The sequence below is a fragment of the Oryzias latipes genome, chromosome 7 (genome assembly GCF_053564925.1).
Source record: "Oryzias latipes strain Hd-rR chromosome 7, Olatipes_Hd-rR_3.1".
Lineage (NCBI taxonomy): Eukaryota > Metazoa > Chordata > Actinopteri > Beloniformes > Adrianichthyidae > Oryzias > Oryzias latipes.
This window is the reverse complement of record NC_136243.1, coordinates 18,027,210-18,053,632: the sequence shown is the minus strand read 5'-3', so window position 1 is coordinate 18,053,632 and position 26,423 is coordinate 18,027,210. Positions and strand designations below refer to the sequence as shown.

Here is a 26,423-nt window from a genome sequence, read left to right as displayed (position 1 = left end):
GGTATGGAAAGAATGAATGGGGCCATATATTGTGAGATTTTAAGTGAAAACCTCCTTTCATCAGTGTGAGCATTGAGAAGGAAACGTGTGGATTTTCCAGCATTACAATATTCCTAAACACACCACCTGGGCAACAAAGGAGTAGCTTTGTAAAAAGCATCTCAAGGACCTGGAGTGGCCTAGTCGGTCTCCAGGTCAGTCACAGAAAATCTTTGAATGCAGTGTAAAGGCCATGTTGCCCATCAACAGCCCCAAAACATCACAGATCTTGAGTAGATCTGCATGAAGGAATGGGCCAAAATGCCAGAAACAGTGTTTGAAAACCTTAAAGACTTTAATAAAAAATTTAATATCTGTCATTGCCAACAAAGAGGATTATAAAAAAGTATTGACATGAACTTTCAAAAAAGAAAAACGGACAATGAGATTTTCTGGATTTAGTTCATTTTTTTGTCCTATAGTTAAGGTACACCTATGATGACAATTTCAAGCTTCTCTCATCTTTTTACGTGGGGGAACTTGCATAATTGATGACTTACTAAATAATTCTTTTTTTGTCAAACCAATGAGCCTAGAAAGAATTGTGTCTGTTTGAGTGTTTGATTTTTATGAACACTGCTTTTCAGTTAATTTAGAGAAAGATGGGAGACATGTAATTTTTTTTCCAACAGCATAATGACCCTAGTAAAAACAAGTCATTCCTCAATGTGCACAATAAAAAAAAATATTTCAACAATAAAGTATGTTGTTTTAAATAACGAGTTGCATAGCTTTTCCTTTGTATGTTTTGATTACGTTTTTACTGTTGTTTCACATTATTTATTGAAATGCAATCTTTTTCTATGACCCCCCGGCCCTTTAATAAAGTGTATATTTTAATTTGGAAAATATTGGAGTTTTTCTGTCTGGCTGGGAGTTTTGCACAATTCCATACATAAATGTACATGCATTGTATCTCTGTACCTTTTAACTAAATCAATGTTTCATAGCCTGTGCATCTACAACTCTCTAAAACAAATAAAAATAAAACTTAATGACACTAGACCCATGCAGACTTTAAAACGTTGAGGTATTACTGATCTTTTTTATTGATGTCCATGAGAAGCTAAAAGCAAATAAAGCTTGTTGCTTTTTAAATAATATCTAGAATTACGAACTAAAAGTAAGGCTAAAGACAACTGGTTTTGTTTGTGTGAGAACAAGTAGGCATGCATGTACACATTTAAGTGTGTGTGCATGTGATGTGATTAGTGTCGTTATGACGTTTTATGAAATATTGTTTCCAACCAAGAAAACACACGATTTTACTACAAAATTTCAAATTTGAATATAACTGTATTCATATAGCACTTTTCCTGGTAAAAAGCATCTGAAATTTCTATATATAATAAAATAAATACTGGTAAAATACACATACAGTGCCTTGCAAACTATTCGGCCCCCTTGAACTTTTCAACCTTTTGCCACATTTTAGGTTTCAAACATAAATATATAAAACTGTATTTTTCTCTGAAGAATCAACAACAAGTGGGACACAATAATGAAGTGGAACAATATTTATTGGATACTTAAAACTATTTGACAAATAAAAAACTGAAATATTGGGCGCGAAAAATTATTCATCCCTTTACTTTCAGTGCAGCAAACTCTCTCCAGATGTTCAGTGAGGATCTCTGAATGATCCAACGTTGACCTAAATGACTAATGATGATAAATAGAATCCACCTGTATGTAATCAAGTCTCTGTATAAATACTGCTCAGTGATAGTTTCAGAGGTCTGTTTAAAGCGCAGAGAGCATCATGAAGAACAAGGAAAACACCAGGAAGGTCTGAGATACTGTTGTGGAGAAGTTTAAAACCAGTTTCAGTTTGGATACAAAAATATTTCCCAAGCTTTAAACATTCCAAGAAGCACTGTGCAAGGTATACTATTGAAATGGAAGGAGTTTCAGACCACTGCAAATCTACAAAGACACGGCTGTCTGTCTAAACTTTCAGCTCAAACAATGAGGAGACTGATCAGAGATGAAGCCAAGAGGCCCATGGTCACTCTGGATGGAGTGACCATCTGGACTACAGAGATCTACAGCTACAGCAAAAAGGGCAGACCAGTTGGACATAAAGATGGACTGAGTCTTCTCAATTATGGTACTTAATAAATATGGTAGAAACAAAATACAAAACAGTCTTAGAGCAGTTGTGTAGACCTGCCTGTCTGCTGTCCTGTTGTGTCTTTGTGGAGAGAACAATATATGTGTATTTAGTGATAAGCTTTTTAGATTTCTGAAAAGGAACGGCATCGTTCCAAAACGGAGAGCAAACAGCTTGACTGTATTAATTTGGAGAATGAACATATATCCATCAGAAAATTGATATCATTAACTGAAACAATAACGTACCGGTATTTGTTTTGATTTGACATGACTTTACTTGTTACACAGAATGACTTAACTGGTTAAAGTTTTCCAAGGTGGGATGGCTTTAAAGGCCTGTAGCAATTTTACTGATTATAATTACTTGTAGTGGAAAGGGCGAGTCAAACAAAACCCCACCTCTGGCGAGTGTCGCAAACCGGCAAACTGCCAACTTGACAAAATGGCAAACCAGAAAAAAATTATATGTATTTTTTTAATTCATTAATTGTATAAACTAAAAGAATTGTACAAAAAAAAGTCTCCAGCATTTTTCAAGTATGAAACATTTTTCTTTAAGCCATGAAGCTTTCATTTAGTTTCCAAGCATGTTTTTCTTGACTTTAGGACACTAGTGTTTGTTCTCATCTTGTTTTTTATTTTATTTTTTTGTTTTTTTTCATTTGAATCACGTCTTTGAATAGATATATTTTAGCCAAGCTGGTCTGATGTGGGAACAGTCATATGTATGGTCCGATTATACTTTTTTAGCTGTCAGGTAAATATCTGAGAAGTGACAGCATTAAAGACTTCCATTTTGCTTGATCTTGATTAAACCTGGATTCGGGTAAGACGTGCTCTCCTTTATGACTGCTGACTGATTGATGGGATTACAGTAAATCCTTTTTGATATTACGCTGTTGAGAAATCGCATAGTAATAAATCGTGCTAGGTGCAATTAAAGTAAAACACGGTTGGAACCTGTTTGACAAAACCTTGTCTTCAGATACACACGAGTATGTTGGCAAAACGAATGTAGCATTTAGAGACAAAATTACAAAAAGATAAAACTTTGAAAGAGATACTAAATTGGAGTTTTGGTATCTTTTTAATTTAGTTTTTTGTTTTTGTGCTTTTAGATTATTTAAGTTGCTGTGTGCTTCATGTTTGGGTAAACTAGAACTCTAGCTTAGTTTCCTGCTTCCTCCTAGCAGTTACTGTTATGTAATCCCAACAGTTATACTTTCGCTCCTGGTCAGATCTTCTTGTATTGAATATAATTGAAAATAATTGTATTGAATCAAGAAATGAAAATCCTGTCTATTTCTTCATGAAAGACAAGTTTAAACTTGTGTGTGTGCAGTGTTGCAGTCTGCAAGGGAAAAACATTTATGCACCATAAACAATGAGACAGAGAGGAAATTACTGCAGTAGTTGACAGAGTTGAACTGCCGTTAAAAAACACTCAATAGTCAAAAGCCAAATGGCACATTAAACAAATAATATGCATGGTAACTACCAACTTCTACAAATATTCTGAGCTGTAATAAATCAGAAGAGCATAATAATGTAAATGCTACAAATACCTTTAAAAGTAAAGAATATTTAAATTTACAGTGATCTTCCTTTTACCCACAAAGGAAAGCTTTTATGTAGGATTTTTATGCAATTAATCACTTTATATAGCAAAAAGCAGAAGGCATTTAAAAAAATGTATAGAAATATTTAAAGTTGACAAAATGTAATAAATAATTAACTACTAATTCTGAGAAAAGTCAAGCAGAAATGCATGGCTTAATGATAGCTACCTATTGCATTTAAAGTACAATAGATTTATTAATGCTTTAGCACAAAAGTTGCAAACTATGTTGTTGATTTATTCTAAATGATTCTTAGTGTAAAAGTAAGACGTTTTGAGTGGACCTTGTGATAGATAAAATGCCGTTGTATAATGTGCTTTCCCTTCAACAACATTTAGCCTAAACCGTTGTCAGGTGTCTACAGCAAACAAGTTTCAGCAACAAGCTGAACGAACCTGCAGGCTAACGGCATTGTTCCCTCCCAGATTTTTTTTTAAAGTTCTCCCCAGCTCTGTTTGTGCATTCCTCACAGTTGATGGCAAGCAGTGCAGATCAAGATGAGGATTAGCTGTCTGCTTTATTTGGTAAGCATTAAGTCAACATTTTCTTCATCTATCACACATTTGTAATGTTTGTATTAATTTCTAGAAAATGTTGAGCTTTATAGTTTAAACAATAAAATGTTTGTAAAGATGAGCAAACCATTTTTATGTGTTTTATATAGCCTTTAGAACAAAATTGTATTTGTGGGGGTTTACATGTACAGTATAGAATTTTTTTTTCTATTGATATGGGCTTTGTCTAAAATCTGTTGCGACAAAAAGGTTTGTTCGTTTGCATTTAAACACCTGCACTAGTTTTTTGGTAAGCTCTTCCAAAAATGAAAGACAAATACATTTATTATTCAGTCCATTATTACATTTAAGAAGACAACTTAGTCTAAGCTTATTTGACGAACAAACAAAGCCAGATTTAAATCATTTATTTTCTTTTTTGGAAATTTGGAACACAAACGAGTGTCTCTATTGTGTAATGACTCCAACGATCCTATCCTAATGTGTGGTTGATGACACAATTCATAGTCAATATTGGTTCATATTGAACAATCCAATTCACTGACCTAAAATCCATTCAAACATCTTACAAGCTTTAGTCGGGTACAGGAAAGTTTGTGTGACGGCAGTCTGAATACAGACCAAACACAGGGTTCAGGACCCGATCCAGTGATAGCAAATCCATTCACATTTTAGTTTCATAAAGTTTAGCCCAATGTTGTTTCTCCAAATCAAAATAATACCAATGGAACTTTATTGGAACATTCTACCACACTGTGTGGTCACATATCTTTGCAAAATTCAAAGTGTTTCCACACATTGGACTGTAATAATGGATGGATCCTTTTTTGCTGCCATCACATGTGAGTTATCTGCTGTGATGCACTTGGTTGTTTTATGTTGTTATAGTAAAATAAACCTACCATCCCTCAATCTAAATGGTATTTTCCAATATTTATATAATCAATTTATTTATTTAAAAAATATATAATTGTATAGGTTGATTAAATTTGATTTGTTTAACAACTTACCTTAGACAGATCTGTCTGGTTCTATTGTAGGAATATAAATCGTATCCGGTAAGTCGATTAACGTAATTGTTAAACCCATAAAATATAAAAAAAATAAATAAAAAAGCAACAGGACCAGGTCGATGACTGTTTCATAGCACATTTTACACAAAGTGGTGATTTCCGTGAGGAGTATCTTTGGCGGTAACGTTCTGGACTGATGAAATCTTGCATGCGTGGCATAAACTTAGGCCATAAATGAATAATCCCCAGAGCCTAGATCCTGATAGTTGTAAGTGGGTCAGACCACGTCTGAGCATTGTTTTTGTTGGAGAACAGAGGGGTAGGTGAAACCATCTGAAAAGCTGAAAATTAACCATCCAGGAATATTAGAGCTAAAAAACAGATTATAATTTGCTGAGAAGAAAAGCAAGCAATTAAGCTTTGTGATCAGATGAAAGCATAATGTAGAGTGTTGATAACAGCACCATGTGTGAACAGGAGGGAAACAGAACAAAGTCTGCTACTTAAGACATGCAGCAAAGTAGCTTAAACTATAGACAAAACTAAAGTAAAGGAGTGCCAGTCCTTACAATTTACTGTAATTGATTTCTGCTATTTTCTTAAAATTCATTTTATTTTTTTCTACAGGTTTCATTTACAGAAGTTGAAAGGCAACCCCAAATGGACAAAGTTTTCAAACATTGATCTCAGATTTTCCTTTTCCAGGATCTTTTGGTGCGAACTAAAAGAGAATGGGTTGTGCCTACATTTGAACTTCAAGAGGAACTGAAAGTGTCTTACCCTCACTTCTTTTCAAGGGTAAAACAAAGAGTCATGTAAAACGATGACCTTGATAAAATAAATATCAAGTTACTAATTAGTTATGTAAAAACCTTTACCAGACTTTGCATATGTTTCTCTTAGATGTACAATGACAAGATAAAAGGGAAAGAATTCAGATTTGAAATAAGCGGAGTAGCTGTGGATGAGGGATATTTGACCAGTAATGAAACATCTGGGAGAAGTTTATATCAACAAACCTATTGACAAAGAGCAACTAAAAGACTCCTTTTTTTCATGTGAGTAAATATGATATTAGAGATTTATTTGGATATGAAATCATTCAATGTAGAACCAGAAAATTGATTAACCCAGATGCTTCAGCCTCAAAAATGGAGACCCATGATGACCTTCTGAGATTGGCAGTAGAGGACAAAGACACTCCCAACACTGATGGATGGCGTGCAAAGTACTTTTTTAAATTTATTTATTTATTTATTTATTTTTTTTCAACTTGTCCTGTCCAACAGCTGGGCAGGCAGATGAGAACTGAGGGCCTCTTGTGTTGGACATATTTTACTTTAACAACAGGGGTTATGAATCTTCTGACAAACCAGAGGTATGTCTGAATAAACCCCTTTTGTAATCGAGGCCAGCCTTTTTTTCATTTTAATTATTTTTGAAATTCTTTTGTGTTGGACCGAACGGAAAAGGAAAGAAGGGAAGAAGAGAGAGGGATGTTAGAGAGAGAGGGGGGATAGGAGGGTGATCACAGGAGGGGGGGGGGTAAAACCATGAAGCAGCATAAAGCAACAAGCTACTGGATGTTTATCATTACGGTAAGGAACAGATAGAACACAAATCTCAAAGGGGCGTGGCCTGTCCACACACACACTCAAATGTTATAAACACACCTGTTAGCTGCAAAAATGTCCACATGTCAACACGTACACAATACAGATAGTGTTCACACACACATACTTATGCCTACAAGCCAACTAGTGTGAGATATTTCATTCATTCACGCAATTTGTTAGTGCAAAGGTGAGCTAACACCTGTGCTCAGTTGAGTGTTTATGTTCTTCTAAAATGGATGATGGAATGTGGAAAGAAGGAGGGGGGAGCAACCAGCCACCCCCACACCCAGTGCAAAATACTTCTTCATCAGCGGGATGAGGAAGACATCTTTAAGCTGGAAACAGACCCAATAACAAATGAGGATATTTTAAGCATCATTAAGGTAACTCCATTTGCTCTCACCAAATCTGGATGTTATTAAAATGATCTACACAAATGTTCAGAAAATGAAACCCAAAAGGTTCATTTTTGATTATTCTTGATTTGAGTCTCATTTGCAGGAAAAGAATTATGAAAAGAAACAGTTTGGTCAACTTGCAGATTGGGGTGGAAAACATTGAACCCTTTTCTAAGTGTGAAAACGGGAAATTGATTAAACAGGGAAGCAAACTTTATCCTCCAGACTCAGTCAGTGTCAAAGTTATAATGATTGATAGCAATGACCCTCCAGAGTTTCAGAAAACTAAAGTAGATGTGATTGAGAAAGAAGAGTCTGAAACAGGAAAGGTTCTCTTCACCCCAGAGGTTCATGATCCAGACTCTACTTCCTTCAGGTAAAGTGTCTGCATTCTGTCCATAGACGGAGCATCTTGCTTGTCTGCATAAAGTTTGAACACTAATTTATCCAATTGTTTCCAGGTTTGTACTTCTGGAAGATCCAGCTAACTGGGTGTCTGTTGATGAAAAAACTGGAGAAATTAGAGCAACTAAGAAGATGGACAGAGAATCACCCTTCGTGGATGCTGACAATGTTTACAAAGTCGTCATTGCTGCCATAGATGATGGTACTGAAACAAACCTGAAACAAAATCTAAAATCCTTTGTTTATCTGATTCTGTTTTTGTTTCTTGTTGTCATGGCTTTGAAGGTGATCCTCCAGCCTCAAGTTATTGCACCATCAGTATCCACCTGAGGGACACCAATGAACACAAGCCACAGCTGGTCAACAACAGCATCATCATGTGTGGAAATATGAGCAATAAAGTGATGCTTTCTGTGTATGCTGATCCACATAGTGGACCTTTTCATTTCTCACTTGATAACGATGAAGATAAGCAGCATTGGACACTAGATCCTGCTTATGGTGCGTCCACATCTGTCAATTCCCAAGACTAGTGCATAAAGCAGCTACATATCTGTCTTTGCATGTTTCACCTGGTCAGCAGGGTGGCCTTGTCAGCCTGAAGAAGCTACCCTATGGAAAATGTTCTATACCACTGGTGATTGAAGACCAACAGAACAATATTGGACGTGAGACCTTGGAAGTGGTTGTGTGTGACTGCGAGGAGAACAATACAGGTAATGTGAAAAAGGCACTTTCTTTTTCATCCTGGACAGTTCGCCAGTCGGTCACCCTGCGACAGTGGCCGGATAGGCTCCGGCAACCCAGTGACTCCGGAAGGGGAATGAATGAATGAATGAATGAATGAATGAATGAATGAATGAATGAATGAATGAATGAATGAATGAATGAATGAATGAATATTTTTAACAATGTATTGTTTACAAAATGAGACAAAATATATGAATGAGGTGATTAAACCACCTATTTAATTTATGTGAGGATTGAGTGCTTTTGTTTTTTTGTTTTTTGTTTTTTTATAATATTCTGTTTTCCTTGTCAGTATTACCAGGTTATGGTTGATTCTCCATAGTTGTCTTCATTTAGTTAATTACCTTCAGTGTATTCAAATGTCTAGTGTTCATTTCTGGTGTTCATTTCTTCATTGTCAGGTTATATGTTGTCATCGTTTTTCTTTTTTGTGTTTGTTTCACTCTCTCTCTCCCTATGGGTTTTTTCAAGGTTATTTATTAAATGTCAAAGTTTCTGTCACTAAGCCTGTCTCCTGCTTATTGGGTCCTAAATCACCAGTTCCTGACAAGTTATCCTATTGTCGGCAGGATTGTTGCTGTTTAACCTCCCAATTCTTACTCCAATTCTTACTCCAATACTGAAATTCACAATTAAAAAGCAGAAAATACACAAACATGTGGGCAGCCATTAGGAAACCTGTACAACCTGTTAAAGTGTTTACATTTGGTGAAACAATCCGCTTCTTTCACAGCCTCAGAAAAAAACAAATCAATGTAGTCACTGCTATGTGGTTATCATTTGTGACTGTCGTTAAATCACCACTAGCTGTACCTCTATGTGTTTCTGCTAATGATAAAAAGTGGATCACTGAACTCTCTTAATATGCAATCCTGCTAAATTGCTATTATTATTTCTATAATAGGCATTTAACATACATATTAGATGTCTGCTTTGTTAGATTGGAGCCTAAAAGTAAAATTTGAAGACAAATTGGCATCATTGCAAAATAATGCAACAGTTTTTAGTATTACATCATCTTACCGGCCTACTGGCCATCTAATAATAATAGAAGGTTTTTTTGTCTTATCAAAATAAAAATGTCTTATTGTGAAATAAAAACCAATAATTATATTAAAGCAGCTTGGCCAGAATCAGTTCTAGGAGACAAATAAAAAGACCAAAAGGAACCAAGAACTACTTTTAAAATGTTCTCAGGCTGCTAGATGAGATGAAACATCAACAACTCTAATGAAAAGGTTTCTCTAATATCTGCTTAAATAAAGTTTATCGCATCCGCAAATATGCAGCTGAGTATCATCATTCAGTAACACCAACATAATCTTGATAATATAATTATAATCTTCAAAAAATCTTTTGACTATTGCCAAACTGAAAGACACCATAAAAATGGCTCAGTGGTCTTATGGTAGTGTCCACCCTGAGATTGGAAGGTTATGAGTTCAAATCCACAGCCGAGTCATACCAAAGACTAAAAATTCCCTCCCTGGGAGGGTTAAATCACCAAATGGTTCCTGAGCTGTGTCTGCAGCTCACTGCTCCCCCAGGAGATGGGTCAAATGTGGAGAACAAAGTTCACACACCTATAGTTACTGAAGGAATTTATATTTTTGGTAATTTCATTAGGGTTGTCAGTCTTAAATTTTATTACATTGAAGATAAGTCATTTGCTGAAGTGTGTGCTTTAAAATCCTTTGAACCTTGAAGAAGCTTCCTTAAGTTGCATATGTGAGAAGGCAGCTCCACGTCCATCCCCCGTCAGGGGAAGAAACAGTCTTTGATCTTCTAAGGCCATTTGGTTGTAGGTCTGACATGGGCCATAAATTAACTATCTCTATACGGATTGTAGCTGTGGGAACAACTCCAGGCGTCCGCTCACGTGTGGAGGACCACGGGAAGCAGAGACCAGATGCTGTGATGGACTGAAGGAAGTAGGCGGGCTCCTCTGTCAGCCAATCTCTAGCGTCCAGAGGTGGAGATTCAGCGGCCATCATGCTGCATGAGGAGGGACTCTGACCACATGTTTAAAAGAGCCATGCTTTGGAAAAAGTTGTGTGTCCAGACAAGCTGCATGTGAATTGGATTGTAATGTCTTACGTATTGCAGGCCTTGATTTTGGACACCCAGATCGATCTGCTTTATTCTGTTTTATTTTTGTTTAGAGCTCTTTGTTAGGGAAATAAAACCTCTTAATCTTATTCCGTTCGCATTTTCTGGTCATTCTCCCGACATACGAACACGCATGGAAGAAATCTCAAAGCGACAGATTTCTCATTTTTCTTCAGTACGTAACAACTAATGGGACTTTATGAATTTGGGGAAGTTTACGAGAGCATTTGTGCCTTTTCGGTAAAATTATGGTGAATTGTTAAATAGTCATAATATTAAATACATTGAGTCTCCTTTGGTGAGCCATCATTCTTTTGCTTATTATTGCTTCTCATCTGATCCCAAACACTTGTGCAGCATAAAATAACATGTGCTTTAAATCTTTTATTTTTTGGTTTTAAAAAACAGATCTTGAAGAGAATCTCACTTTTTACCAATAATTTGCTCTGCAGGATTCACAGATCTCACACAGACCTGATGATTTAATGTCACCAGATAAACTTTACTGTTTCAGGAGATCCCCAGCCATAAATTCACAAATCTGACTTAATAAAAATTAACCAATGTTAAAAAAAGAATGAAAGTATGAATTATTGTTACAATTACAAAAAAATGAAAATGTCTTTGTGGGATCTTGAATTTGAGAAGATTGTGTTTCAATATTGTATTGTAAATGAGTGACCAGCAGAGGGCAGACCTGCAAGTTTAGTTGAGTTGTGGCATTGTGTGTTGAACAAGAGGAAGTTGAAAAAGACATGATGTCAGGCTGTGCAGAGAGGTTCGGTTATGCAAATTAAAAACTGTTGCACCCACTTATATGTTTGAGACCTTCTTTTTTGGATGAAGATGCAACAGTCAACCAAAGTTGCAAAGTTCATCCAAAAAGGCAAATTGAGGGTAAAAAGAGCTGGTTCGGTTTCTGTGCCTCGGTAGCTGACACCATGTTAGATAAATATGGCAATTTGATTGGTTAGGATCTAGACCAATCAGCAGCTGTTTGATGGCAGCTTTGTCACGTCAAATTGAAACTTAACTCAAAGATAAGAAAAAAAAGTGAGATAACAAACAACGCATGCGAAAACTTTGTCGTGGCAGTTGTGACGTATGCCAGTTTTTTGTCATCGTGAGATACACACTAGGAGGCGGTGTTGTACATGTGGCTGAAGTACAAGGTTAATGGCGAGTCTGTGTTATAATTAAAGCCTGTTCCAACAACGGAGGGCGTCCGGACTCATCAATATTACATGGTGTCAGAAGAAAAGCATTCTGAAAGAAGAGGAAATGGCGCAGTTTCAACCACCACCGAATCTAAGTTTGCAAGGAAACTTGACGGAAAACTGGAGGAACTGGAGTCAGCGTTTTGAGCTCTTCTGTACAGCCAGCGGCATCACGGAAAAGTCCGAGAAGGTGCAAGTGCAAATTTTCTTCACGTCGCGGGAGTTGAGGCGGTAAAAGTATACAATACTTAATTTGTAATTATATAATTTGGAGACGACGAGAAAGACAAAATTGAAGTGCTAAAAGAGAAGTTTAAGGACCATTGTGAACCTAGAAAAAACTTAACTTACATACGGCACATGTTTTTCACAAGAGCGCAGAAACAGGAAGAAACCATTGATGCATATGTCACAGATTTAAAAAAAAAAGCCAAGGACTGTGAATTCAAAGATTTACACGATTCCCTGGTATGTGACAGAATTGTGTGTGGAATTACGAATGACCAAGTGAGAGGCAGATTACTCAGAGAAGCAGATCTGACATTAGAAAAGGCCATTAATATTTGCAGTGCCAGTGAAATAACGACCATCCAGGTGAAAGCTCTCCCTGAAGAAGCAGAAGTGAGTAAACTGATGACAAAAGAAAATAAACGAACATTTAAACCTGTGAAAGCAGAGCTGAAAGAAATAAACTGCAATAGATGTGGACTCAACCATGCAGTTAAAGAAAAATTATCGTTTTGCTAAAATCTGCAGATCACAAGTCCAAAGGAAGCAGCAAGGAAAGAGTGCATACAGTGGAGCAGAGAAAAAGGGAAAATGACATGTTTCTGGGAGCAGTAAACACAGAGGAAAAGGCCATTGCTGTCATAGATTCTGGAGATACAAACACTGAGATTTGGACAGAAAACTTCAAGATCAACAAAAAACAGGTGACATGTAAGCTGGACACAGGAGCAGATTGTAACGTTATGTCTGTGAAAACTCTCACTGCACTTGAAGCTGCAGGATCATTGAAAGAAAGCAAAACAAAACTAGTCCCCTGTTTTGGTCACAAGGTGGCACCAATAGGCAAGAAACAACTGATCTGTAAGTTCAAAGGAAAAAGCACAAGATTGAGTTTGAAATCACTCAGGAAGATGAGAGCACTATAGCTGGAGGTGCTACATGCTTAAAAATACACTTAGTTCAGAGAGTATATGCAGTTGGAAGAGAACAAGACATTCTCAAAGACTATAATGATTTGTTTGACGGTCTTGGTTGTTTGCCAGGTCAGCATCTAATCGAAATAGACCACTCAGTCTCACCAGTTGTACACGCACCCAGAAGGATTTCTGTACCCTAAGAGACAGAGTAATTAAAGAACTGCAGAAAATGGAAAACATGGGAGTTATTATAAGACAGACAGAGGCGACCGGGTGGGTCAACAGCATGGTGACTGCGGTTACACCCAAGATAATTCGGATATGCATGGATCCAAAAGACTTGAACAGAGCAATAAAACGAGAACATTATCCATTGCTCACTGTGGAAGAAGTTGTGTCTCTTATGCCAAACGGCAAATACTTCTCTGTGTTAGACGCTAACCAGGGGTTTTGGCAGATCAAGCTGGCTGATGAAAGCTCAAGGCCTCTGTACATTTAACACACCCATCGGTCGTTACAGGTTTCTACGGCTGCCTTTCGGCATCTCATCAGCACCCGAAGTGTTCCAGAGAGGGGTAGCACAAATGATTGAGGATCTGGATGGTGTTGTAAACATCATAGACGATATGCTAGTATGGGGCGACTCGAAAGAGGAACACGATCACAGACTGAGAAACCTGCTGGACAGAGCAAGACAATACAACCTGAAACTGAACAGAAACAAATGTTTCATCAAAAGTAATGAAATCAAATATGTTGGACACACACTCAAAGATTAAGGACTGAAACCAGATAAAAAAAAGTAAGAGCAGTGACGCAGCCACCCCCACCTCAGGACAAACAAGAACTACAGAGGTTTTTAGGGACGGTCCAGTACTTGACCAAATTCATACCAAAACTGTCAGACATCAGTGCACCACTGAGAGAGCTGCTTGACGGAGACATAGAGTGGCACTGGGAAGAAGCACAGAAAAAGAGCTTGGAACATCTTAAACAGCTCGTCACCAAGGCTCCAACTCTGAAGTTTTATGATGTCAACAAGCCAGTGACACTCTCAGTCGATGCAAGTTCAAAAGGCTTGGGATCAGTTTTACTGCAAGATGGACTACCTGTAGCCTACGGGTCACGAGCACTAACAGATTGTCAGCAAAGATATGCTCAGATAGAAAAGAGCTGCTAGCAATTGTGTATGGCTGTGACAGGTTTCACCAGTACGTTTATGGAAAAGACATTCAGGTTGAAAGTGATCACAAGCCACTGGAGAGCATCTTCAAGAAATCTCTGCACCAAGCCCCCATGAGATTACAGAGAATGCTCCTGAGATTGCAAAGATACAGCTTGAAAGTGACTTACAAACCCGGCAAAGAACTCCATATTGCAGACACACTGAACCGAGTATTCTTAAAAGAGAAAGAAGATTTGATGAGAAAAGAGCTGGAGGTAAACATGATTACACCTCAACTTCCAATGTCAGAGGAAAAGCTGAACAAGTTTAAGAAAGCTGCAGCAGAAAATCCAGAACTACAACACCTAAAAGAGAGAGTTCAGAGAGGATGGACAAAAAAGCGGCATGCTGTTTCACAAAGAAATTCAGCCATATTGGACATTCAAGTAAGAGATCAAATACACAGCTGGACTGATGTTCAAGGGATCAAAGCTCATAGTACCACAAAGGTTGAGACAAGAAATGCTTGAAAAAATTCACGAATCACACTTGGGAATTGTCAAGTACAAAGAAAGAGCCAGATACATTTAAATTGGCCAAACATGTCCAAACACATTGAAGAGACAGTGTCAAAGTGTGCAGTCTGTAATGAGAACAAGAACAGTCACAAGTTCTTCTGCTCCAGGGATCCACTCCTTCACCAGATTGACATACAGAACACAACTTCTGTGGCTGTGATCTGGAACAGAGATTTTGTAAGTGGTGGGACCCAATTTTTGAATAACTTCAAAGGGCCCTTGCCACTTAGCCAGTAGCTTGCTCTCCACTGTTGGCAGCATCACCAACACTATCTGACCTGGGCAAAAACTTCTGGTGCGAGCAGCTTTGTCACACCAGGTTTTCTGGTTTGCTTGAGAGATCACCATGTGCTCCTGACCAAGGGCAGACATCTTCTCCAACTTTTCTCTCATCTTGATGACATAAGACACAATGTTAATTGGTTCTCTACCTTTTCCATCCTCCCAGGTTTCCCTCAACAGCGCTAGAGGTCCCCTCACTTCATGTCCAAACAGAAACTCAAATGGGGAATAACCGGTGGAGGCTTGTGGAACTTCCCTGTAAGCGAAAAGCAGATAGTGGAGCCACTGGTCCCAGTCAGAACCTGTGTCATTGATGAACTTGCGTAACATTTGCTTCAGTGTTTGATTGAACCTTTCCGTTAAACCATCCGTTTGTGGATGGTAAGGTGTAATCCTCAGGCCTTTGATGCCAAGTAACTTATACACATCCTTCAGCAGTTTAGACATGAAATTTGTCCCCTGGCCAGTCAGGATTTCCTTTGGAAAACCAACCCTTGAAAAAAACTGAACCAGGCAAAAAGCAACCGTCTTGGCTTTTACTGACTTAAGAGCAAATACTTCAGGGTGCTTTGTTGCGTAGTCTGTAATGACGAGCATAAACTGGTTACCACACTTGCTTCTCTCCACTGGGCCCACAATGTCCATTCCAAGGCGTTCAAAGGGGGTGCTGATGAGTGGCAAAAGGCTGCAGAGGAGCTTTAGGTGGGTATCTGCTTGAAGTCTTCTTGCACTGCGGGCAACTTTTACAGAAGTTAGTGACATCTTTCTGTAGACTGGGCCAGTGAAACCACCTCTGGATTCGAGCCAAGGTTTTGTTCTTCCCCAGGTGGCCAGCCCAAGGAATTGAATGGCCCAGAGATAAAATGGTGTCTCTGACGTCACGAGGAACCATTAGTTGTTTCACTGCTCCGTGCTGTTGGTAGAGGATGCCACTTTCAATGCAGAGGTCAGTCATGGCACTTCTGCAGTTGTTCAGCTTTTTAAAACACTCTGCTAAGGTCTCATCCTGGTGCTGGAACTCACCAATATTACCAGGGATTTGGTAACCAAGCAAAGTGTCAGGTTCTGGCAGTGCTGCAGTTGACTATGTTGTGCAGAAACTTCTCTCGCTTTTGCCGTTTGTGTGATTTATGCTCTTTAGTCTCCCCAACTTCTATGTCTGCATCATAGAATGGCACTGAGTTCAACATTTTGACAGTCTCATCTTTTTGTTTAGCTTGGGCCCGAGTTACACCAACATTATCCTGGAGTAACATGCAATGAGTCCAGTAGTACAGGTAGATCATGCCCCAACACCACTGGTGCAATGCAAACTGTCTGCAATAAAGCAGATAGATCTGTCCCTTCACTTTAAGGTAAACATTAGCAGTTGGATACTGCTTCTCATCCCCATGCACGCAGCAGATCGAGAGGGCCTTGGTAGGAGAGATGGTGTGAGGTGAGACATACCTTCTCTGAACTAATGTTTGTGTACTTCCAGTGTCTATGAGAGCTTTCAACATTTGACCATTTATTTCCACAGCGGTCTCCTTTAGAGGGCTCGTCACATGGGTTGGTTCAGGTGTTGCTCTGGGCACAAAACACATCTGCGTAAACTGTGCAATAGCTTGGGGGCACTTGGGCTTTGTGTGGCCCTCCTGTCCACACAAATAGCAAATGGACTTTCTAATAAAAGATTTAGAATGGTGTGCAGATGTTACTTTTTCAGTCAATGGTGGCTCACTCACACCCGAAAAAGCTGCTGAATCTTTTTGGGTAGTAGTCTGCCCACTCCTCTTGTGGCTACTGTAAGCTTATGATTGCTTCTTCCATCGAGCAGCCACGAATGCATCAGCTAAGGAAGCAGCTTCAGATGCCGTTTTTGGATCCCTTTCCTTAATCCACACTTGAAGTTCTGGTGACAACATTCGAAGATACTGCTACAGTATAATCATGACCCTAATTTCTTCACCAGTTTTACCTTTGGGTCGAATCCATTTCCCATACAATCCCATCCAATCCTACAGACTCGTGTACAGTTCCTTTGGTGTTTCATCTGGCTTCACATAGAGGGCGCGAAATCTCTGATGATAAGTTTCACAGTTGATGTCATATTTCTGGAGAATAGCACACTTAACTTCATCATAATTCATAGAATCATCAACATCCATATGAACATATGCGCTTCTGGCTTTGCCAGTCAGTAATGGGATGATATGGAATGCCCACTCTGACTTTGGCCATCTGCAAGCTGCTGCTATTCTCTCAAAAGTTATCAGGAAGTGCTCAATGTCATCATCTTCATTTAAAGGATGTAGCTTTGGTTGTTGCTTAAAATGTGAAGGAAGATTAAACACATCATCTGAGCCAAGGTCCCTTTGCGGAGATGAAGCTTCTGAGTGGGAGCCACTGGATGCATTCGTTTTTTGACACCTGGGTGGTGTAGTAGGCTCTTGGTCTGTAGTGTGGGATTGGACCTCACGTTGAAGAAGGCTGAACTGGTGTTGAAGAGCCTTAAACCTCTGATCTTGTCTGGCAACTTCTTTATCCCACATGGCCTGTTGGGCCCTTTGCTGTCCAATGTGGGTTTGCAGAATGTTTGCAAGGTCATATAAGCTGGGCTCCTTACCTTCTTCACCCGCAGTGCCACCTACAGCTCCACTCTCCTCAGTGTCAAAGTCCTTTTATATAATCTTTGTCTGGTGACAGGTTTGAAGCTTTGGCTCTGGCTCCTCGCATGACTTAAACTAATGTCCAATTGACTATCCTACTTCTGACACCAATTGAGAAGGTTCACAATTAGTCAATGGACCAATGGGGATTTTTTGCAAGATCTTTTAATATGTTTGTTTTTTTTGGTAGAGTTTTTTTTAAAAGAAGATAAAAAGGTACAAAAACAGAATAGTTTCAAAACTAAAGTAATTTGGGCCCAACTAAAAACATAACTAAATGAAACAAAACAATTGATAATCAACTGAAAAGGCCTGACCAGACTCCGCCCTGCACTGACACACTGGGGAAGCTTTATAGACAGGGACAAACCATACTGGAGACATAAGAGAGGAGAAACAAGCTAATCAAACATTCCAACCAATTAATCTAATTACAAAACAGGAAAACATAAACCAAACAAAATTCATACAATACAAAAATAGTCTTCAACAAAAAGTTAACGGAATAATTTCCTTTAAATAAGCAAAACTAAAGTCCATGAGGAGTTGTTAATCCCTGCAGTTCCTCAGTGGAATTTCCCAATCTCCTCTGCTGATTACTATGGATGGGCTCACCTGGGATGGAAACTCAGAAAACAAAAAAAAGTGAATAAACTATTTTTTCACTTAAAACAAATCAATCAAACGTGTGCACCCATTGTTAATTTATTTTAAGTAAACAAAGTAAAAATGATCGTTTTAATTTAAAGAAAAATAAAGAAATACTAACACCTATGTGGTGGTTTGAGGTTCAACCACCACACTCGTTTTGTATGTAAAGCCTGGAAATGGTCGTAGAGATTTGCTTGTTAACACGAAAGTTTTAAACATGGAAGCCAAAAACGCACATATACATTTAAACGCACATTTAGAAGTGATGGCTGGAGCAAGCATTTCAGAGGTCAGTGTGTCAATCTTTTGCTTTAGTAAGTCGGTGCTCTTTCACAAAGGTTTAAGTGGATAAAGAAAACAGAGACAGAAAGGCAAACAGAGAAAAAAGAAGGCAAAGTTATGCGAATCCCTTCGTTAAACACGATTGCTATGCATGATTTAGTCTGACAATAATGAAATGATTTTTGACTAAATATGTAACAGTAAGTGACATTTGGGATATGGGATAAGTCGTCTGAATGCATTCTTATAACAAAAAAAGAATTAGAAATTGGTTTTAGAAAGTAGATATATAAAAGAAGCTGCATTAATCCACTACAAATTAATTGTTTGATTCTTAGACATCTCATGATAAATGTCCCGCCTGTACATATCCATTTCATCTGGGCATTTTTTTAGGCTAGTTAACATATATTCGTGTTTTTTTCCACAAATCTTGCACCAGGTCAAACTGAATTATTTCAGTGTGATCCGTTACATTTTTTAAACACTGAATGTAACTTTTATTAAACTTTACATTTGAAAACGGAGAAATCACAACCGAAAATCAACTTTATGACTCATAATTACGTTGATCGGACACAATAATCCAGTTATTACAGCTTCAAGTGAACATAGAAACATATATTCACATAATGAAGTAATCGATTTTACCTGCTCCACCCTTGAAATTTAAGAATAACATCTTTGTTCAGACTGAAAAAATTTTATTCTGTAGTGTTATTCTGTTTTGTCTTGATATATGGTTTTTAATAATTATTATCACCTAGATTATTTTTATTTTTGAATTTTTGGCACTTTTAGATACAACAAGATTTAAAATTTATGTAATATATCAAATGTTACCAATAAAACTGTACAAATGTTTAAACATTTTGGATGACATACTATTCCTACAGACTGAAACAACAGACAACACCCTACAAAACCTAAATAATGAGTTTTTAAAAATTGTGATTGACAGAACCCAGAACTAGAGGAGCCTCTGGCATTATTCAAGAAATAAGTTGTCATTAAAAAAAAAAAAAAGACTACAAATTTACACTTCTCACGAAGTCACAATTTAGGAGTTGATGAAAAATGAAGACTTGCTTTGAACTTGCTCTCTGTGAAGGAATTTGTTTTATTATTATCATTGCTTAAATGTATTTGGTTAAATGTATGTTTAAATGTTAACTCAGATTGACCTTTTTACCTCTTCTGAAAACAGTTGTGTGTTTGTTCATCTGCTTCTCATCCCCCACCCAGGATGAGGGGTTTACGACACACTGTCCTGAGCTCATAAGGGATACTGTTTGAAGTTAGAATCCAACCAAAAGGGTCATTTGACGACACCCCCTAATGAACTTTTTGTCTTTGTCTTGAAAATGTTACCTCCTTCTTGTGTTCTTAATAAAAGCAGCACGGGGAGAGGCAGACTTTTGAGAAGAGAAACGTGGTGGACCTTTTCCAACACATTTGCTCCTCTCCCTCGTGCATGAGAAACTTGATTCTTGTTGTGGTTTGTTGTTTATAATTGTGTTTTTCTTTAATGTCTAGATGCATTTATCTGACATTTTTTGGTCCATTCGAGCCGGATGACAACATATCTGCGTCCTTGGGGGAGGACCATGCCGATTGAAGTCTGTGCACAGCCCGTGAGACTAGGTCTCCGGAGGAAAGTCCGTCGTAGTGAATTCTACGCCGGCCAATCGACTGGTCTGATCCCTGGGTCCGGATTGACGTTATTCGTTAACCAGTCAGACCACAACGACAAGGCAAGTACAGCGCTTTTTCAGGGGTTCAAGTCCCCGAAGTGGCCCAGAATTCTGAGGGACAGGTTCAAGTCCTGTTGCCTAAAACACGTGTGGGTTTGGAGTCCCGGAAAAGTCCAGAATTCTAAATAAAGGTGTAGGTTCGAGTCCTGCAGCCTAAAACGCGTTAGAGGGTTCAAGTCCCTAAAAGGCCTATTAAAATTTAAAAATAAATAAAAATAAAAACGTTTTTTTTGGTGTGAATGTGTGTGCGTGTGTGAAAGGAGTGAACTTGTTCGAAGCAGTGAGCAGCTGGAAACCTTGCGGTGTTAACACAAGGCTGCTTGTTGGAGTAGAACAAGATTTCATCTCATTAGGCTTTAGGTGAAAAGAACTCAGAGTCTAAAACGTGTTTTGCTCCTGGGAGGACCCTAAACGTGTGACCGGATCAGACAATAGGTCTGACCTAGAAGCTTGTTGCACGGGGAGTGAAATTCGGTCCTGAGAGAAATTCTCTGTTGGTTCTGATCACACTCTGTGACTAACATAATGAATAAAAAAAATTTAAAAAATGGGGGAATTCAAATAAAAAAGTTGAATTATCATGAGATTAAAAATATATGGAAAGAGGTTCATCCAGGTTCAACTACATTCTTGATAAAATGGGATAAAAACTACAATTTTAAGGGGAATGTACTGAATTAGTTCAAAGGTTACAAATTAAAAACAAAATAAAAAATACAAAAGAAACAAAAAAATAGTGAAGAATTAATTTGTGCAAAACTGTGCTTAAATGAAGCAACGAAAAATAAAGAATGGCATTCAGAAAAGTAAAACTAGAGATAAATCAGTTGTGAGACTCAGACCCCTGCAACAGCTGGCTGCAGCAGGGTGCAGACCGAGCAGGAGCAGGATGAAAAGGGGGGGAGAGCAGAAACCGGCTGATTTCTCACCTCCTCCCTACCAGGGGACAAATGCTCCTCTGTTGACGGGTTTTAACCCACCAGTGACTGATTTAAATAAACCAGAAAAAGAAAAAATAATGTTAGGAGGAAAAGGGAAAAAACTTGAATGGAGTAAAACTATGGGGGTTGGTTTGGAAGAAGCTGGAGAGTCATCTGAACCCAATGATTGAAGTGCCCAATCCCAGAGCTGGAGAAGATGGCCAGAGGCCTACACTTCTTGTGTTTAGCACCTGGACATTAGAAGATGTTAGGAAGGCAGTGAGGGGAGTTATCTCTCACAGGGAAAATCCACAGGATTTTCATGAGCAAATGATGGAATTTCAGAGAGCTTACCATCTGAATGGCATTAAATGTCAGAAACCATGTATGACTGCTATGAAGACTGGGCAAAAGTAAAGGAATCCTATGAATGATGACTATCCACCCAGACCTCTTCCACATAACAGTTTAAGAGTTGGTTCAAAGTCTTACACTTTTAGGACAAAGAATTAGAGAAGCCTTTCCAATGAGACCTGATTATGGAAAGATTGGTCAAAATAACCAAAAAGATGGAGAATTAGTGTATGATTTTAGGGTCAGATTTGAAGAAGTTTTAAAGCTAATAGTGGACTCAGAGATAATGATAATGATAAAAGTCCCTATAGACAGCAGCTGAAACAAGCTTTACTGCAAGCTATGAGACCAGAGATTGCAGACTAGATAAGGAAACTTTACGTTGATCTACCAACAGGAGCACTACAACAGTTTAGGAATTTTGCTGTTCATGCAGAAAAAGTGATGGTGAATAAAAAGAAATTTAGGAATCAAAGTGAACATACATTTTGGCAGGAGGAAAGTAGTGATGTGTTTTTTGGAAGGAATGTGAACAGAGGAAGAAATTGTGGTCGTGGAAAAGGAAATTTTAAAGAAAATTTTAGAAGAAGGTCTAGAGGAAGTAGCAACAGAGGGTCAGAGCAAATTGATGATGGATGTTGGATTTGTGGACAGAGAGATCATTGGGAGAGAGATTGTCCTGAAAGGAAGAAATCAGATTGATTAGATGGTAAAAGAAATGACAAGATAAAAGATGAATCAGAACTAGAAATTCAACCAATTAGTGATGAATTTTTAGATCTCACTGAAAGAGAAATAGTTTTTGTTGATGGGTCAGCAAAGAAAGATGAAACAGGCAGAAACAAAGTGGGTTTTGCTGTTGTAACTCAAGATAAGGTTTTGAAGGCAGGACCCCTGCCTGGAAATTACTCAGCACAATCAGCAGAGTTGACAGCCTTAACTGAAGCATGCAAACTGTTTAAAGATAAACCAGTTACAATCTACACTGATAGCCAATATGCATTTGCTACAGTGCATTTATTTTGTCAACAGTGGAAGAACAGAAGGTTTAAAACATCAACAGGAAAACCAGTAACGCATGTAGACTTACTGAAAGAATTATTAACTGCTGTAATGTTACCATCTAAAGTGGCAAAATGTAAACGTGAGGGACACACACAAAGAACAGATCATATTTCTAAAGGGAATGCCTTTGCAGATGCAACAGAAAAGCAAGCTGCAACAAAAGATGTAGAAATATGCACAAATGAGAATGTGACTGCAGATGCACCCGCTGATGTTTTAAAAGAAATGCAACACAGCGCACCGAAACAAGAAAAAGATTTATGGTTGAAAAAGGGAGCAAAGTTAGAACAAGGTTTTTATGTCAGCACAGAAGGAAAACCTATTATACCAAAATCCATGTACAAATGGGCAGCAATTTTGAGTCATGGGCCTTGCCATGATTCAACAGGGGGGAGGATGAATTTATCAGAGAAATATTATACAACTTATGGATTTATTCTCTATTCAAAAAACTGTTTGTAAACAATGTGTTACATGTATGCATCATAATCCCCAAGGCAATGTTAAATTTAAGAGAGGAAGATTTTCTGAACCACCTTTTCCTTTCCATACAATCCTTATGGATTTTATTAAATTAAATAAAAGCAAAAAAAAATTGAAATATTGTTTAGTGATTATTGATGCATTTTCCAAATGGGTTGAAATTTTTCCATGTGCAACACAAGACGCTATTACAGTAGCTAAAGCTATTTGTAAAAGAATAATCCCAACTTTTGGCATACCACAAGTGATAAGAAGTGATAATGGTACACATTTTGTAAATCAAGTGATAGACAAAATGGCTCAACATCTTTGTATTGATTTAAAGAGACATTGTAGTTATCACCCACAGAGTGCAGGATTAGTTGAGAGAACTAATGGCACTATCAAATCAAAGTTAAAGAAATGCATGGAAGAGACAAACAGACAGTGGCCTGACTGCATAGACTTAGTTCAACTAAGCATGCGTATCACACGCACAGCAGGTCAACCTTTAACGCCTTTTGAAATGTTGTATGGACGTTCTTATAGGTTACCAGACCTTGATCCTACACAGCAACATTCTCCAGATGATGATGCAAATTTAGTGGATTATTTGAGAAAAATGTTTACCACTAAAGATGTGCAAAGGACAAATCAAGTGCCAGATTCCTTTTTATCTCCACAGGACACTTCACCAGTGCAGGTTGGTGACTGGGTGTTTGTGAAGGCCATAAAAAGGAAGTGTTGGTCCAGCCCACGGTGGGAAGGGCCATTCCAAGTCCTGCTGACTACACCAACAGCCGTCAAGATTGCTGAAAGGACGTCTTGGATCCACCTGTCACACTGCAAGAAAAAGCATCTGGGTAAGGCTAATTCCAACTGCTAGGTGGGGAAGTCTGACTACAAAGGGAGGCAGCTGTATAGAAGCTGCTTGTCTCAACGTCAGCGAAGCAGGGGAATCCACCTAGTCTTAGGGAAGAAAGCACACCAGATCTCTTTTGCACTACACGGATCCTACACTGTTAGAGGACTTGAGGAGGTGATGTGCTAGTAACCTCTCCCTCCCGAAGATAGGTACATATCCACCATGGCGTGTCCAACTGGGCTAAGAGACATTTTATTGTTTACTGTTCCTGCTATTCCTGACAGGAGCCACCACGTGGATTTGGTTCTTTTGGAATCGTTATCCACCTACAAGAAGAACCACCAACGAGGAAAGACTAAATGTTTCTCGACGATGGCTGAGTATTGATGAACATGATGTTTTGAATAGTCCAAAAATGAACATAGCTCACCTGTATATGACAAATTCTTGGTATAGGTATGTTATGTTACTGGCTAAGGAAATGCATAGATCTGATTGCTATGTTGTTCTGTAATTCCAACTTCATCCCTACATCCTAATTTGCAGGCAAAGCAATTTTCTGAGTGGAAAAGCGACTGTGTTATTGAATATAGTACCAGAGGGTATATTAGTACTGGAGCCGTCACCACTTCAAATGGAACTCTTGTAAGACCGAGTTGTAAGAGTTTGTATCAGTTTAAAAAACTGAAATTGACAAAATCATTAGCTCCATATGTTAGTGTGGAACCAGGAACTGTGTTTCCACATTGCGTAACTAAAAATGGCACAGAGTTTTTAGGAACTTTGCCGATAAAGATGTGTCATGAACTTCTTGTTCCCTTCACAGTCCAGATAATCAATGACAGAGTTTCCCATGGTTATGCTGTTCCCTGCCCCAGAGGACGTTGTGTTAGATCTAATCCAGATTTAATTCCAGGTAACAATGGTACTTATGTGGTTCATCAAATGTTTTGGTTATGTGGGCAGGCCCTCTACCTCAGTCTGCCTAGAGACTGGAGTGGGATTTGTGTTTCTGTAAAGGTCACAGGTCACACTTTCATAGTTTCTGCAGTCCATGAGCCTCACCTGAGCCACAGACGTAACCTTATTGATGTCAAGCCACATGATTCCATTTGGGGATCACATGTACCTGAAGACCATAAACACTGGAATACTGGGGAAAAGGTAACTATGGCATTGTTTCCCTAGGTGGGAAATGCTAAAAACACTTTCAGAATTGAGACCATTGATTATCGATTAGGTTTATTTTTGATTATTTTTGAACGCTACAATTAAAGCATTTAAAGGCTATAATGAAGAAATGTCAAGCATGAGACTTATGGTTCTACAGAACAGATTGGTTTTGGACTTATTGGTTGCTCAGGAGGGAGGTGTTTGTAAAATGTTAAATGACACCTGTTGTACATTTATTCCTGACAACATCGATGAAGGTCACAGCATCACCGAAGCATTACATCAACTTGAAACGGTTCAGCAGGCAATTCAGGATGACAGGAAACCCCAATCTTGGGATTTCTTCTCCTGGTTTGCTTTTGGTTCCTGGTAGCAACTTTGTTAAAAATAGTGACACCTATTCTTATGGTACTGATCATATGTTGTGTATTCACTATGTGCATTTTTCCTTGTATTCAATCTATGATTTCCAGAGCAGTGAATGGTGGAGTACAGAGTGTTCTTCTGAGTCAAGAATACAACTTGTTATTGAAGGGAGAACAAGATGACTGTAATGATTTTGAAATTGAAATGACTTGAGAAAAAACAAAAAAAACAAAAAAACTTCTCATCTGAGTGTAAATTGAAAGTGTTATGAAAATGAAGATGTCACAGAAAACTGAAAAGAGATGTGATATTGGATGTGAGATTTTGACATTTATCAATGATAAACAGGTGGGAGTATGTGAAGGAATTTGTTTTATTATTATCATTGCTTAAATGTATTTGGTTAAATGTATGTTTAAATGTTAACTCAGATTGACCTTTTTACCTCTTCTGAAAACAGTTGTGTGTTTGTTCATCTGCTTCTCATCCCCCACCCAGGATGAGGGGTTTACGACACACTGTCCTGAGCTCATAAGGGATACTGTTTGAAGTTAGAATCCAACCAAAAGGGTCATTTGACGACACCCCCTAATGAACTTTTTGTCTTTGTCTTGAAAATGTTACCTCCTTCTTGTGTTCTTAATAAAAGCAGCACGGGGAGAGGCAGACTTTTGAGAAGAGAAACGTGGTGGACCTTTTCCAACACATTTGCTCCTCTCCCTCGTGCATGAGAAACTTGATTCTTGTTGTGGTTTGTTGTTTATAATTGTGTTTTTCTTTAATGTCTAGATGCATTTATCTGACACTCTCCTTGATCGTTCCTTGCTGGAGGTGATCAGCCTACATAGTTAATGTAGAAAGGCCAATTTAGTTGATTCCACTCCAAATGTATTCGTGTAAATAACCTCTATCAG

The 26,423-nt window shown here is 38.2% G+C and overlaps 1 long non-coding RNA gene across 11 annotated transcripts; it reads left to right on the top strand.

The window, feature by feature from the left end:
- Positions 1 to 3,918: 3,918 nt before the first annotated feature.
- Positions 3,919 to 10,668, top strand: LOC105354409 (uncharacterized). Of its 11 annotated transcripts, none has more exons than XR_013657480.1 (4): positions 4,216 to 7,922; positions 8,006 to 8,221; positions 8,304 to 8,436; positions 10,320 to 10,668. It is a non-coding gene; the product is annotated as an uncharacterized LOC105354409 (long non-coding RNA). The 11 variants fall into 11 exon arrangements; XR_013657483.1 differs by lacking the exon at positions 10,320 to 10,668 and having other exon boundaries at positions 4,217 to 7,691; positions 7,777 to 7,922; positions 8,304 to 8,975; XR_013657474.1 differs by having other exon boundaries at positions 8,006 to 8,436.
- Positions 10,669 to 26,423: the final 15,755 nt, after the last annotated feature.